Below are 16463 nucleotides of genomic sequence, written 5' to 3'. Positions count from 1 at the left end.
CCCTTCCCCCAGCTTTTGCACTCTCTCTCAATAAATAAATAAAATCTTAAAAAAAAAAATAGAGAAGGTACTAGCATATATATATCTATTTGTACGGATATACATTTTAAACCAGGGAGTCACTGGTCATCTTTGACACTCTCATCTTTTTTTTCTTTTTTTTTTTTTTTAAGATTTTACTTATTCATTTGACAGTGAGAGAGAGAGCACAGGAGGGAGAGTAGCAGGCAGAGGGAGAAGGAGAAGCAGATTCTCTGCGGAACAGGGAGCCTGATGGGGGATCTGATCCCAGGACGCCAGGATCATGACCTGAGCCGAAGGCAGTCACTTAACCAACTGAGCCACCCAAGTATCCTAATCATGTATTTTTTGATAAGAGGTCAGATACACATTTGAAAACAAGGGAAATTTCACTTTTTGTTCAAAACAACAAAGAGTATGACCTTGAAGATCTATAAAGGGGGCATGATGTTTGTTCCAAGACATTAAGGATCTTTTTTGATTACTGAATTATATTACTGAGATATAAAATTCTATTGGTTATGGAGGAAACAGATTTCTCCATAACCCTATCTCCATAACCTTATCTAGGAGAGAATAAATCTCTCTTCATTCCTAAAAGATGAGGTTAGAGTTGGTCAGATTTTGTGCTTTTAAAAAAAATAAAAGGGGAGGGGGGCGCCTGGGTGGCTCAGTGGGTTAAAGCCTTTGCCTTCAGCTTAAGTCATGATCCCAGGGTCCTGGGATCAAGCCCTGTATCGTGCTCTCTGCTCAGCAGGGAACCTGCTTCCCTTCCTCTCTCTCTGTCTGCCTCTCTGCCTACTTGTGATCTCTGTCAAATAAATAAATAAAATCTTTTTTAAAACAGTAAAATGGCATTGTTCTCTCTTTGATTCCAATTTCTTCTTCGGTGAGTTCAGTTGGGAGAACAATTTAGACTGTGTACATATTTCCCTCAAACACCCAAAAATGAGGCCCCAAAACTAACCTATGGTGACAGAAATCTGCACAGTGGCTGCTGGTGGCAGAGAGTCAGGGAGGTGACTGGGAAGGGGTGCAAAGGAAACGTCCGGTCATGGGCGCGCTCTATGGAAATACCGACTGGGCTGTAGGGTGCCCATTTGTCACAACCCTTGAACTATATACACTTAAGATCTTTGCATATTAATGCATGTAAATGATACTTAATTTATTTTAAAGGAAGGAAGGAGGGAGGGAGATTTCTAGTTAAGTGTGATAGAATGACTATATGTACCATATCATCTCTGGAAACCCTACTAAAATGGAGTACAAGGATACAAGGATAATACAGGTATAATAAGCCCTTGAAGACAGAGAAATCAGAAGATAAAAGGACAACAGAGTTCATCCCATTTTGGAGATGGAAAGTGGACAGAGAAGTAAGAGTTGCCACGGTAGAATTGAGTTGGAGGAGGGGGCACCTGGGTGGCTCAGTGGTTTAAAGCCTCTGCCTTCGGCTGAGGTCATGATCCCAGGCTCCTCGGATCGAGCCCCACATTGGGCTCTCTGCTTGGCGGGGAGCCTGCTTCTCTCTCTCTCTCTCTCTCTGCCTGCCTCTCTGCCTACTTGTGATCTCTCTGTCAAATAAATAAATAAAATATTTAAAAAAAAAAAAGAATTGAGTTGGAGGAAGTTCCAACTGGAGTGTTCACAGACAGGGACATCCCTAAGAACCTGGCTCACTCGCCCTTCCAAATCCTGGGAGCCCCAGGACAGTCTGGAGGTTTACTCTCTGGGCTCCAGGACCCAAAATGTCATAAGAAACAGGTCCCACCCAGACACAGAGCTCTACTATACAGCTTTTTAGCACCTCAAGTTTAAATAGAATTGGAGAGACATTTAGGGTATGCCTTTACCATCTGGGTAACAAAGAACCCAAACAAACCACTGGGAAAAGGAACACAGAGGAAAGGGAAACAATACAGGCAGCAGAATAAAATAGTTAGATAAAATGACAATTAATAATATCTTTAGAGAGAAAAGATATTACACCCATAAAAGAAGGAAATGATACTACAAAAAAGAAATAGAGAATTAGAAAAAAACCTGAAAATATGATAGCAGAAATATTTAATGATAGAAAAAAAATGGGAAGATAAAACTTAGTATACGTCCCAGGAAGGGAAACCAAAAGAAAAAAGATCAAGGCTCAGAGAAACAATCCCAGGAGTCTAATATCTGGCTAATAGAAATATCAGAGAGAAAAGAAGAAGAAAAAGAAGAAATCATCAGAGAACCTACACAAGAAAACTTCCCCAAACTGAAAGACAGGAGTTTCTAAGTTAAAACTGTCCACCAAATGCCCAGCCCTGCAAATTTAAAACACATCCTTCACCGAAGAGAGAGGAGTTAGATCAGGAAACCAGTAGAAGTCTTTTAGTATGAATGATATATATTTTTTTTAACTTGGTAAAAAGTTACACATATTTTTAAATTCTCAGTAAAGAAGAGAGGTTTCTTTTGATAATTTGGAAGTGGAATTTCATTCTGTTCTCCAGGCTACATTGTCCTACCTTAAATACTAGGTTAGGCCAACCGTAGCATGCTGTATATAAATTTGTGATCACAAATATGTAAGAAAGAAATTTCCTAGTTTTTAAGTTTTTATTTAAATTTCAGTTAGTTAATATACAGTGCACTATTAGTTTCAGGTGAATAGCCACTTTCTTTCTTTTCTTAAGTCTGATTCCAGGTCCCCACCTAGCTTGAAATTCAGTCTCAGTCATTATTGAGCTTCTTTTCCTCTACTTCTAGGCTATGCAAAGGTCCTGGGGCAAAGTATTCAGGGAAAGTCTTTCAATCTTCAGTTCATACTGGCTTTCCCAGTGGTGCCTGCAGTCCCTATTCATCTTATTTTGGGAAGCTACGCAACCTGCTGGCTCCTATGCGGAGTGGAGGTCCAGAGTCTTGGGCAGATTGGGGGGCTCACCCCCTTGGGGGTAGCTATTTCCTCCCCAGAACAAAGACCCATGCCAGGAGTATAACCTGCCTTGTGGAATCATTCCAGCCCTCCAATGTGCTCCTCCTTCCCCTCCACCCCAAGCCTCGAAGCAAAATCTGCCTGACCAGCTAAGGCTCCAGGAAAGACTGAAAGAATCTGTCTTCAAGCTGCTTCTTCATTCAGTCTTCAAGTACCTTTGGGTTAAAACACCAAAGAGCCTTGGGGTACTTGTTTGGCTCAGTTGTTAAGCATCTGCTTTTGGCTCAGTGGGATTGAGCCCTAAATCGGGCTCCCTGCTCTCCAATGAGCCTGCTTCTCCCTCTCCAACTCCCCCTGCTTGTGTTCCCTCTTTTGCTCTCTCTCTCTCTCTCTCTCTCTGTCAAATAAATAATAAAATCTTAAAAACAAACAAAAATCACCAAAGAGCCTTGACTACCTTGGAATGAGAGGAGAAGAGAATACAGAGAATCCCACCAAGCCCCCATCTCAATAAATTACTCTGTTCTCTTGGTCTGGAGATCTGAGGAAGGCCAGATAACAGAACCTCTGCATACAGGTCTCAACCCATTTCCATCACACAGAGGAGACCTAAAACCACAGTATGCTCTCGAGGTCAGGGGACCCCCATTCTGCCCAGGGAAGAATGACAGTTTGGGAAAGGGAGAGCTGGGGAGGACTTTGGAGAGAAAAGCCTTCCTGTGCAAGCCTTCCTGGGACTGTCCTCTCTCCTTCCCAGCTCCTGCCTGTCAACACAAGGGTGACCAAGTCTCTCCCTGGCATCTTAAAGAGCAAGGTGGCACTGACAGGACTGGGGGCTGAAATTAGAGTCCCCAAAGCTGTACAGAGATCCTATCATCTTGGGCCATGGTTCTGGACCAAACCAGCCCTCTGCCCTACAATTTGCTTCCATCCGCCAGACTTGAGAGGAATCATGAAGAAAGCCTGCAGAGGCATTTCTGCACCCTGGTAGATTGGTTTTTTATTCCATTTATGACCTTAAAGCTATATTTCTTAACTTATTAAATAACCTAGAAATAAACACAAGGCTTTTTGTAAACTACTTGGAGAGTTAATGGGAAGTCACCTGTGAGCACTTCCAGCCTGCAGAAGGGAAACAGCACCCCATGCAATCAACTGCCATGCCCCTGAGGTGCACATCACCCTGCTTCCCAGGCTCTGGTCTCTGTGGCCAACTCACCTTTTCACGGGCAGAAGGATTACTTCCAGGCCCTTCCGCCAAGCAGGGTGTTATGTCTAATATCACTGGTTTGGAAAGGGATTTGGTTAACCATCTAAGCTCAGCTAAACAAAGGAAGTTGCACATAATGCAGTATCCTTGGTAGCTGTAACAAAGGACCTACCAAAACTTGCTTGTCACTTATCAATCGTGAGCTTTAAAAAAATAACGCTCGACAAATAAGCAGGGGCATTTTGCAAAAGCGAAGACACATTACAGTATTCTTTTTAGGAATAAGTAGGATGACTGAGGTCTGATTAAAGAAAGGCATCAGCTTTGAAATAATTAGGCACTGACTTTGGAAATAAATCTGAATTTAAGGCAGTAGCAGCCATATGATCACTTTTAAACAAAAGTACAAAACTCCATACCATATACAGGCTGAAGGCTTTGACTTTCAGCTAAAGGAGTCCGGCTAGACACTGACTGGACGGGTGGACAAACATACCCAACGAGCAGAGTCACTGACAAATGCCCGGCCCACTCGCCCTGGAGATTTTGAGGCCCAGGCGGACTCTGCTGACACCTGGTGGCAGAGAGCAGGCAGGCAGGGCTTAGTCCCCAGCCGATTTCCCTCCACTGGAACTGCCGCCTGGATTTCTAGTCTGTGTAATAAGAACTGGCCAGAACAGCAGGAAAGGTGTTCTGCTGGAGGAAGAGCTGTTCTACAAAATCTAAAGATTAATGGCCAGGCAGGAACACCACTGAGGAAGTCCGGGCAAATGTCGAGAAGATTCGTACTGCAAAGCCTGCCCTTGCCAGATTGTTCTTCCCAAAGATTGTATTTGTTTGAATAGCCTCTGAATCCATCTCCATATCCAATCATTCTACCACCCCATCCCACTCCTGTTAAGCAAGTTATATCCAGAAAATAGAGAAAGGAATGGCCTTACTCTTACAAAAAGGCAATCTGCAGTATTCTGCTGTTGTTAATGAACTCGGTCCTCATTGGGAAAAATTCCAACCTGGAGAAAGAGGACATGTATAGGAAACATTTGACAGGAAACACACTGAGGGTGAGCTGCATCCAAGGGCAAGGCACCCAAGGCAAGGGAATGGGGATGGAGGATTTCTTAGACAATGAGAAGCGAGTCCTTCCCTGGGTCCCAGGAGCAGCGCTGGGCGGGGCTGTGGGGCTGACAGGTGCACGTGGACGGGAGAGAGCTGACAAGCCACGGGAAACACCTGACTCAGAGGAAAAGGTCTGGCTTTTGCTCCCCAGTGTTTGAGGTACCTTCCCAATGTCTCATTCTGTGCCTAAACCTTGCCCCTGTGCAATAGGGGTATCTCCTTTGTGCAACAGCCCCATGGCAACTGTCCCCAAAACAGAGTATGTGTGTACTCAGCACCGAGCCCGGTCATCTGACCAAAACCTCAGAACACTTCTGTGAAGTCTGGGCTGTTACCCCCATTTGATGGGGAAAGAAACAGAGATGCAGAGAGACCAGGTGGCTGGCCCAAGGTCACACCTGCAAACTAGTGACAGTGTGTGCATTCCTCCAACCCCAGGGCCATCTGACTTCAAAACCCAACCCTCTTCCTCCCCCTCACACTCGTGGAAACCAAACACCAAGGAGAAAAGAATGCCCAATACATGCAGAAGTGCACCATTTGCCTTTTTTCAGCTGGTGTAATTTTAAATGTCACAAGTTCACTTCTAGGTCACTTTTACAAGCAACTTTGCTTTAAGGCAGATGTTGGGGGACGGGGGGAACCGGCTGCAATTTGTACGGTTGCAGAATCCACTGCTTGGTCTTCTGCTTGGCTTTCCAGGGACAGTTCAAACAGAAACAAATGACAAACTAGGACACTTATCTTGTCTATTGTGAATAACCACCACGGTGCTTTTTCCACCTGGTAAAAAGCCCTCAGGAGGCACAGTCTCGCCTCCAGGCATACACAGCAAGAGCACCACCGGAAAGAGCCCGCCTGCTCCATGAATACGCGGGTGCGGTAGCAATCAGCTTCAGACCAAGAACTGTGGATGAGCTCTTTAATCTCATTTCCTCAAGTCCATTTGAAACACATATGCACTCAAGACTGCTGACCAATTACTCCAGAGCCTAGTCTACAGCCGTGTATATAAATCTGAATGACCATTCTTCAAGGGCAGAAACTTCTAGAGTTCATCCAATCTGCACGGGTCTACTTTGCCCTAAAATGAGCTCCGAGAATCTGTAAGGTTTGCTTTAAGATGCAAAGACAATCTCAAAGTCACTCACTCATTCAAGAAGAATTTATGCTGGCCTGTTCAGTGCCAGAGACTGTTCTATACCTTGGGAGCATTCAAATAGCAGGAGATCAGAAAAAGAATTTATTTTATTTTACAGTTAGAGGGGCAGGGAGTGCTGCAGAGGGCAGGCATTTGCTATTTTATATAGTGTGACCAGGGAAGTGTTCCTAATGGCATTTATGCAGACACCTGACAGAAATGAGGGAAACTCACAAAAACAACTAGGAGAAAAGGCATTGCAGGCAGAGGGGAAAGCAAGTGCAAAGGCCCTGGGGTGTGAATGTGTTTGGCATGTACCAGGACGGGGAGCGAGGCCAAGGTGGCTACATAAAGAGAGAGGAGAGATGCTGGATGAAGCCACGGAGGTGGCAGAGGCTGATCATACAGGACCTTGCAAGACTCAGGAAGAGATTCGCTTTTGTTCAAAGTAAAGCAAGACAGAATTTATGTTCTAGAACAATCATTGTAGCTGCTGGGTGGAAAACAGTGGCGGAGCAGGAGCAGGGAGCACCGTTAGGCTATTGCAATAATCCCAGTGGGAGACGGTAGTGCCTCCGACCAGGTGGTAACAGTGATGAAAGTGAGTCGAGGCTGAATGCTGGATATACTTCAAAGGCAGAACAAACAGAGCTGGCTCATGGACTGCATGCGGCGTGTAAGACACGACTCCAAATGTTTTGGCCTACACAAACAGGTGGGAGTCCTTTCCTTTGGTGGGCAAGACTGAGGAGTGACTAGGTGAGAGAAGACAGATCTGAAGCTTGTTTCCGGACATGTTAAAATCTGAGAGATCTATTACTTGATTAGCTACCTTAATGGAGATGAAGAGCGGCCAGTTAGATGAACGAGTGCTAGGTTCAGCAGGGAGATTGGGGCTGTGGGATAAAATCAGGAGTCCACAGCATAGCGTTGTTATTTAAAGCTGTGAGATGCACGAGCTCATCAAGGGGGTTCCATGCAATTAGAGAAGCCTGAGGACCCAGCCCTGGGTGTTCTGGTGTTGGAGGAGAAGAGGAAGGACCAGCAAAGAAATGAGGATGAGTGGCCAGTGGAGCACAAGGAAAGCACATAAAGAAAGTGTTTGCCCTCAGGGTCATGAGATTGAGCCCCCTGTCAGTCTCTGTGCTCAGCATGGAATCTGCTCAGGATTCTTTCTCCTTCTCCCTCTGCCCCTCCCGCTCATGCTTGTGCTCTGTCTCTCTCAAAGAAATAAATCTTTAAAAAAAAGAAAAGAGAAGAAAAAGTGTCTGCAAGAAGGAAGGTGTCCATTGGTTCATGGAAAATGTTCCTGACTGCTTCATTTGAAGATGGAGAATCATATTCCTTTGATGACAAGGAAACCACTGGTGACACAGATCAGAGTTGTTTCAGTCAACTGATGGGAACAGGAGCCCAACTGGAGGGAGTTCAAGAGAAAACAAGAAGAAAGCGGGAAAAGGAGGGTGTGGATAACTCTGTTAAGGGCTTGCTAGAAAGGGAAGAGGAGGCATCTGGTGCAGGGGTCAAGACGGTAGATGTCACTGGGAATGAAACGCAAGAGATGGGGAGGACAGCCCCGCGGTGATGCTCTGGGCGCGATGCCCAGACGGAGGACAGACTTGGAAAGAAGCACTACTGGCTCACCACTGTCACAAGCGGGGGGACACAGGAGTGGAGCAGCGGCAAGCCATCTGCCAATGGCCTCTGTTTTCTCAGTGAAATAGGAAGCAAGGGCTGCAGCCCAGAATGAGGAAGAGAGGAGATGTCAGTGTCAATGGCCAAAGAGAACCTGGAGGACGAAGGAACCTAGGGAGTGCAGAGCTGCAGGGCAAGGTCAGGGACTTTCCCAAACCTGACAGTCATGAACCAGAGCTCCGTAGTCTGCATGCTTGTATGCAGCCGTGTGCAGTTCCTCCAAGCACAGAGTGGGTTGAAACCCTGGGGCATGGGGGCAGTGAGGGGAGGAGAAGGAGGACCAGAGAATCTCAGGTTAGGGGAAGAGCTATGAAAAGGTAGCAGGGCTGTAAACTCCAGGTCTGATGAGGCTGAAGAACTGCTAGAGGGGCCACCAGACTGAGGGAGAGGGGAGGGCAGGCGGCATGGTAAGAAGATCCAGTTATAGACTGGGGTGTGGTTACTGGTGGTGACTCCAGCTAAGGTGTGACCACAGGAGCAGGCGGCTGAGACCGAGTCCATGATCACAACATTGCGGTCGAGCTGGTCAGTGGCCTAAGAGCCCCAGTGGGACTGAAAGTCTTGTCTCTGCCGAACTGCAACAGAAGCAGGGCTGGAGAGGAGAAAGTGGGCCAGGAGCTAACATGGTGAAGGAATAAGGGGGTGTGGCCTGGGGGCCTGCAGGTGTCTGCAACAGGGGGTCGGGAGGTAGCAGTGCATAGTCAGATGGCATAAGGAGCAAAGCTGGGGGGTATAGGGAGGAGGATGGGCAATAGTTAGGAAATGAAACGAGTTATTTTTGGCTAAAGAGAATTGAACAGCGAAAGGATAGGAAACAGCCCACGAGGTAAGAAATGGAGGGGGAAGAAGCCCTCATGATCCTCATCCTCCCCACTTGTCTTGGTCCTGTTGAAGAAATGGAAAAGTCAGAATACTCTGGTCACTGCTTTGACCCCAAGAACAGCATCTCTGGCCGTGGTATCTTTCCCTATACATAAGGCTAGAACCAAAAACTTGAGTCTCTAAGGCAGCATTCCCCAAACCATCTGCCTTCGTTTATTTCCAGAGTTGTAGGGCATAACCTGGGACCCGCAGTGGATGTGCTCCATCGTAAATCTCACCACCCAGTGAAAGACATTACTTACTGCATACCACCGTGAAGCGCCAGAAACACCCAGCAGTGCAGGGTCACTGCTCTCTGAACACCACACGGCAGACAGAGCTGCAGGACACTCATCCTGTATGTTTCCTTTAAATCATTACACACGCTATAGCCCTCTCCCTGACTAATGATCAAAAAACGAGTCTCCAAAGGCCCTTATCTAAAGTCAACGTTAGTATTATAACCCAAAATGTACCTTTGGGGGTGGGGGTGGGGACCGGAATAGTCTCAGGCCTAATTCAGTGAATAAATAGATCTCCTTTGATGGAAAGAAACGACAAAAGCTGCCCTCTCCTCTACCACCAGCACCCCTCACATGTAAGGGCTGGCCATGCCGAGTGAAACACGGAGAGTGGCAATGAGTTTTATATTGTGGGTCCAATGTCAGAGATGGCAACTGCCTGAGTCTGCAGAACCCAAGAGTCACTGTCTCGATAGTGGAGTTCAAAATACTGACCTCAAACTCATTAAGGAACTATTCTGCTGACTTCAATTACCTTTGCTAATCTGATGAATCCTAAGAGTTTTGAGTAAAATGAAGGGCAATTGCCAAGAACCAATAATCAGGGCCTTGCCCCCAATACACACACGAAGAAAAGATGACAAGAATGGGGGTCCTTGGACACCTTCATACTTGGACGTCTTCTCTTCCCACTAGGGAGGTGCCCTCAGACACGCCCTCCTTGCCTCTGCATGCAGCAAGAGTTTTTCAAAGGGGCCCAGGCAAGGCCACCTCTGTAGGTGTCCCAAGTAGGCATACAACTAGGCTTGGCTTGTTAGCGGGACTAGGGCCTGTATGTTCTTGTGGCGCAAGAAGAGAAAGTAAGTTCTCTTCTAATGAAAAGGGCAAAAGACATAGAAGGAGTGTCAACCACCAACCGTGGGACACTGTCTCTTGGCTTGTGGTTAACACCCCTCCTACCACATTTCTCCAAGGGCCTGACACCCCGTGTCTTCAAAGAGTGTCAGAATGTGGGATCTGAAGCCAAAAGAAAGCTACTCTCAGACTTAACCAAATTTTAGATCTTGGTCAAGTGCCTTAATGTCCAACAGCGTCAAGGTTCTTGGCTCCAAAATGAAGTTGATGCTGCATCATAAGATACTTACTGAGCATGTTAAGTTCATGCAAGGCCCTGTCTACAAAGGGCTTTGTAGACAATCTGGCTTGATCCTCAAAACTTCAGGAGGGGGGCACTGTCTTCTCCATTTTAAAGATGGGACTGCTCCCAGTTCTTCCAAAGAGACAAGTTAAATGAAATAATACGTAAAGCACATACAGTGTCCTGTACATAGTGATTTTTTTTAAAGATTTTATTTATTTATTTGACAGAGAGAGAGAGAGAGATAGAGAAAGAGAGAGCACAAGTAAACAGAGCAGCAAGCAGAGGGAGAGACAGAAGCAGGCTCTCTGCTGAGCAGTGAGACCAATGCAGGGCTCAATCCCAGGACTCTGGAATCACAACCTGAGCTGAAGGCAGCTCCTTAACAAAGGGAGCCACCTAGACACCCCATACAGTGAGATTCAAAAGGAAAATGAGATGGGTGCCTGGGTGGCTCAATGGGTTAAGCCGCTGCCTTCAGCTCCGATCATGATCTCAGGGTCCTGGGATTGAGTCCCACATCGGGCTCTCTGCTCTGCAGGGAGCCTGATTCCCCCTCTCTCTCTCTGCCTGTCTCTCTGTCTACTTCTGATCTCTCTCTGTCAAATAAATAAATAAAATCTTTAAAAAAAAAAAAAAAGGAAAATGAGACACCTCAACTATATTTAATGATACATTTTAAATATCAAAGGATAGTGCTTTAGAATGCTAAATAATTTTAAATAATGACATATGCGCATAAAAATGTATGGACTATCAGGCTCTGCAAAACAGTGATCTTTAAAGAAGGGGATTTTCACGTCACCTTAGAGTTGGTTGTTTTTAAAAAGCAGAGGTGAGGGCGCCTGGGTGGCTCAGTCGGTTAAGCGGCTGCCTTCCAGGGTCCTGGGATAGCATCCCACCCACATTGGACTCCCTGCTTGACGGGAAGCCTGCTTCTCCCTCTCCCATTCCCCCTTCTTATGTTCCTTCTGTCACTTCTTTCTCTCTGTCAAATAAATATATTAAAAAATCTTTAAAGGGGCACCTGGGTAGCTCAGTGGATTAAAGCCTCTGGTCATGATCCCTGGGTCCTGGGATTGAGCCCCATGTCAGGCTCTCTGCTCAGCAGGGAGCCTGCTCCTCCCCCCACCCCACCATCTGCCTCTCTGCCTACTTGTCATCTTTGTCTGTCAAATAAATAAAATCTTTAAAAATAAATACATAAATAAAAAGCACAGGTGACCTGTGTAACTTAAAACACACCAAAAAGACCAGAAACACTGAAAAACATATATAGAAGAAATAACCTAGATAGAATATGCCAAAATGGTAATGGCCATTGCCTAATTTTTTTTTCTTGCTTCTTTTAACTTCTATACAGGTATTAGTTTTCACTAATTCTTAACACAAGTAGTACATTCTCCTTATAAACACTACAGAGGAGGCTTTTCTTACTGTCACCTCCCAGTACTAGTCCCCTCCCCAGAGGTAACCAATGTGATCAATTTGGTGTATATGCTTTATTGCATATGTACAGATGTGTATACAATGTGTATATTCATATAGGTGTACACATATATACACATTACAGTTTTTTTTTAAAGTAGGCTCCAAACCCAGTATAGAGCCCAACATGGGGCTTGAACTCACAACCCTGAGATCAAGACTTGAGCTGAGATCAAGAGTCAGACACTTAACCCACTAGGCCACCCAGGCACACCTATAGGTATTTTGTGCTTTTAAACAATGATATCACAGTTTGTGTCTCTCTGCAATTCCATCCATCAGGATGTCTCAAAGATGGTCCCATGTCCACAAATAAGATATATGTCTCTCAGTGTTTCAGATTAATTAGTTGAGAACATAGATATCCCATCATCTGTTTGGCTACTCTGCTACTGAATTCAATTAGGACATTTACAGTGTCTTTTTCTATTGTAAATAACACCGTGGTGGATTCCCTTATAAAATGCCTCCTCCTGTAGGTGAGAGGTTTCCTTGGGTCAGATTCTAAGCAGTGGAACTTCTGGGTCAATAGAATCTGCACATTTGTTATTTTAGTAGATAGCACGCCAAATTGCTTGCCTAAGTGACTGTACACGAATTTAAATTCCCACTGGCAGTGTGGGCACACATCACTGCCAATACTTATTACCAAACCCTTTTTACTCTTTGCCAACTTGACAAATGAAAATGTATCCTGTTGTTTTGAATTTCCTTGAACAAGAGGATGTGCATCCTTTCACGTTTATAAGTCATATAGCTTTCCTTTCTTATAAACTACTTCTCTATAAAATGTGTCTTTTTCTGCTGCATGTTTATCCTTTTCTCATAGACTTATTATAAGAGTCATTCACAAATTCTGGAAACTAATCCTTTATCTCCTTTATGAGTGCAAGTAGTTCCCCCCATCTTTGTCCTTCAACCTTTGATTTTTTGGGTGGGGGGAGCTAGATATTCATACATATAAATCAAATTTAGTCAATTCAAGTATTTGCATTTTGTGTTTTAGGGAGGACTTCTTTATCCCATGGTCATAAATATAATCCACATTTTTTTCTCTAATAAGCTCATCATCTAATTTTTCATGTTATTTAATCCATCTGAAATTTTAGTGAATGGTAGGAAGTAGGACCCTTAATCATTTTTTTAATGCCTAGTCAGGTGCTAAATATCTTTCTTTTCTTACAAATATCTTTATTATATAATGTCTCCATATACATTAGTCAGCTTACTTTGCTATTCTATCCCTTTGGGGGGGGGTTGTTGTTTTTTGTTGTTTTTGTTTTTGTTTGGTCTATTTCTGTATCACTCCCCACTGTTTTAATTACTACACATTTAAGATCTAGTTTGACAATGTGGTACGCAATCCCCCTTCCTTCTTGCTTCTCCAAGTGATCTTGGTTCCTTTTGTATACTTACTTTTTCAAATGAATCTTTCAATCAGTTTGTCAAATTTCAGTATAAACCCTTTGGGATTTTGATGGAGGTCACACTAAATTACAGATGCAGTATAAATCTAGGTTTTTACTATACCAAAGCTTCCTTCTATAAGCACGGGAGGTCTCTTTATTTAGGTCTTTATATCCTCTAGTAACATTTCTGTAGGTTTTATGCACATGTAGGTCTCTCAGTACTCCTCATAATGTGTCAGTTGATCCTCTTGCAATCCTATTGTCTGCAAATGAATGGCTTACATCCTCCTATCCAGGATCTGTGCTTTTTCCAGGATCTTATGCCTTTTCTTATTGTATTGGCTACAATAAGACCTGTGGAACAATTTTAAATAGTCCTGGCAACAGTGGTCATCTTGGTCCCGTATCTTCCCTAATAGGTCTGCTTAAAACACGTCTCCATTAGGCAGTTTTTGTGGGTATCTTTCATCAAGTGAAGGGCATCCTCTTCTAGTTTTAGTTTTTATTCGTGTCATGGGTTGCAGATCATTAAATGCTTCTTTGGCATCTATTGAGATAACCATAATTTCTTTCTCCTTTTATCTGTAGGTTTTGAGAATTACTTTGATCAGTTTTCTATAAGTTTTGAACCAATCTTCCATTCCTTGTAATAGCCCTTTTTAGTCATAATATAAGTCTGTTTTTTATTTCCTGCCTGTGCTTAAAACTATATGTAACTGTCTAATAGGGAAAAGAGACAACAGAACAAAGGGTTATATATGCATATTTTTGTGTTTTTATTAAAAAAGAAAATATACAGGTTAAGATAGACTTAATTTTTCTTAGAAAAGAAAACTGAAATGTGTGTAAACTGAATGTGTGCAAAATGGGCAAACGGTGTGTGCTTTAACCTGTTTTACTCACTAAATTCCCTATTTGGGTTAATGTCATCACCATCAGGCACTCACCCGAACAAGCGTCACCAAAGTCCCCCAACCCCGCTATACCCTCTGCACACAGCATTCACCAGGTTCCAGGAACCCACCAGCCCCTCCACCCCATATCTCTAATTAGAGACCACAGGGCAGAAGCGGCAAGGTGAGGACATCAAGACACACCCAGCTCCAATCCCACTACAATGCCTGCCCTGCTTTGGTGAACCACTTTATCTCTCTGGGCCCCATTTTTTTTAATCTATAAATAGATAGGATATTATCAAGACTAAAGAGCTGTGGTCAACATTAAATGAGATAATATATGTAGAGCACCCAACACGATGCTTGCTATATAATGCTCAAATGTTGACACAATCTCACAAAAGTCTCCTCCCCTGTCCTTCGCCTGTGCCGGGCCCTAGGTCAGGCCTTCCAGTCTTCATCTGGCCCATGACAACTCTCTTTCTGCCATTGGGACATGGCTGTCAAAACTCCCTTTCTAAAACACAAATCAACATGATTTTATCTGTTTCAATCTTTCCACTGGCTCCCCACTACCTAGATACTAGATAAATGTCTAACTCCTTAGCATGAGGGACAAGGCCCACCTCAACCTCCTCTCTGGCCTTCTCCTCCTCCTCTCTGGTCTAATGGCTTTCCAACGCCAGTACACCGAAAACTATACTTTACAGAAAATCACAAGCTCTCTCACAGGGCTTTGCCTTTGCATATGCTGGTCCCTTTTCCTAAAAGCCTTTCCCTTATTTTCTACTAAGCAAACATTCCTATTGAACCTTTTTTTTTTTTTTTAATTTATTTATTTGACAGAGAGACATCACAAGTAGGCAGAGAGGCAGGCAGAGAGAAAGAGAGGAGGAAGCAGGCTGCCCGCCGAGCAGAGAGCCCAATGCGGGACTCGATCCCAGGACCCTGAGATCATGACCTGAGCCGACGGCAGCGGCTCAACCCACTGAGCCAACCAGGCGCCCCCTATTGAACCTTTTAAGAAAAAGCTCAACTGATACCTCTTTTAAAATAAAAATTAACCCCACACAGAACTACCTACCCCACCATCAGTGCTCCCACAGCAGTTCTCACTGCCATTATAGCACTTGCTTAAATATCTTTCCCCACTCAGTGAGGCAAAAACTGTGTCTTATTTAATTCTTTAACTCCCCAGAAGACTCAGTCATTGGTCCTTTTTTTTTTTTTTTTTTTTTTTAAGATTTTATTTATTTGTGAGAGAGAGAGAGAGCAAGAACGAGCACAGGCAGAGTAGCAGGCAGAGTCAGAGGGAGAAGCAGGCTCCTTGCAGAGCAAGGAGCCTGATGTAGGACTCGATCCCAGGATGCTGGGATCATGACCTGAGCCGAAGGCAGCTGCTTAACCAACTGAGCCACCCAGGCGTCCCAACATTGGTCCTTTTTTAATGAATGAAATGAATAAAATAAATTTTCTGTTTTAAATAAGGCTCTACTACATCTTTTAACAAAGCAAAAGCAAAAAAAGCATATTCTGATTATGTTAACCAGACTTACAAAGCTGATTTTTTTTTTTTTTAAGCTAGCCTCTACCACAATGAAACCAATTCGCCCTACAAGCAATTTTAAGGGTTCTTAGAATAATTCTAGAGCTAACTAACCTTGTAGGAGTTCTGATTAGATATACACGCTGGCTGAGAGGCCCCTTTGAAATCACCAGTCTTCAGGTATTGGTCTTGGCCTTTATCAGGAATCAAGAGTATTGTATTATTTTGAAAGAATGTATCTTCCATGGCTTAGACTTATTCTCAATGAACAATTTTCTTCCAGAAGTACAAACATCCTGCTACCTTCTCTCTCCAAAGAAATGAGTTTGGTTCTATTATAGTGTGTTCCTGAAGTAAGGGAACAGAGCTCAGGGAAAAGAAAAAAAAAATTCAGCCACGTTATTTGTGTGGGCTGAAATATGAAAAGAAGAAAATCTCTTACATCAGAAAACCTCCCCAAAATATAAAACAATTCAATGCATGCATGGCAGCATATCACTGTGAGCAAAAAGATGGCACTTGTGGTCATCAGAGACTCAGAATCTCTGCTAACCACAGACAGTAAGAGTGCACAATGGCTTTAAGAGAAACTGTGAGAAAAAAATAAAATGAACAGAATGACCTTAGTCTTATAATCTTTTTAAAGAACCCGACATGTAAGCTACCCAAGAAACCCCTAATTTCAGAAAAGTAAGTTATGACTAAAGAACCAATCATCAGGGTGCCTGGGTGGCTCAGTGGGTTAAGCCGCTGCCTTGGGCTCAGGTCATGATCTCA

This window comes from Mustela lutreola, chromosome 3, assembly GCF_030435805.1.
Source record: "Mustela lutreola isolate mMusLut2 chromosome 3, mMusLut2.pri, whole genome shotgun sequence".
In the NCBI taxonomy this organism is placed as follows: Eukaryota; Metazoa; Chordata; class Mammalia; order Carnivora; family Mustelidae; genus Mustela; species Mustela lutreola.
This window is presented reverse-complemented; position numbering follows the sequence as displayed.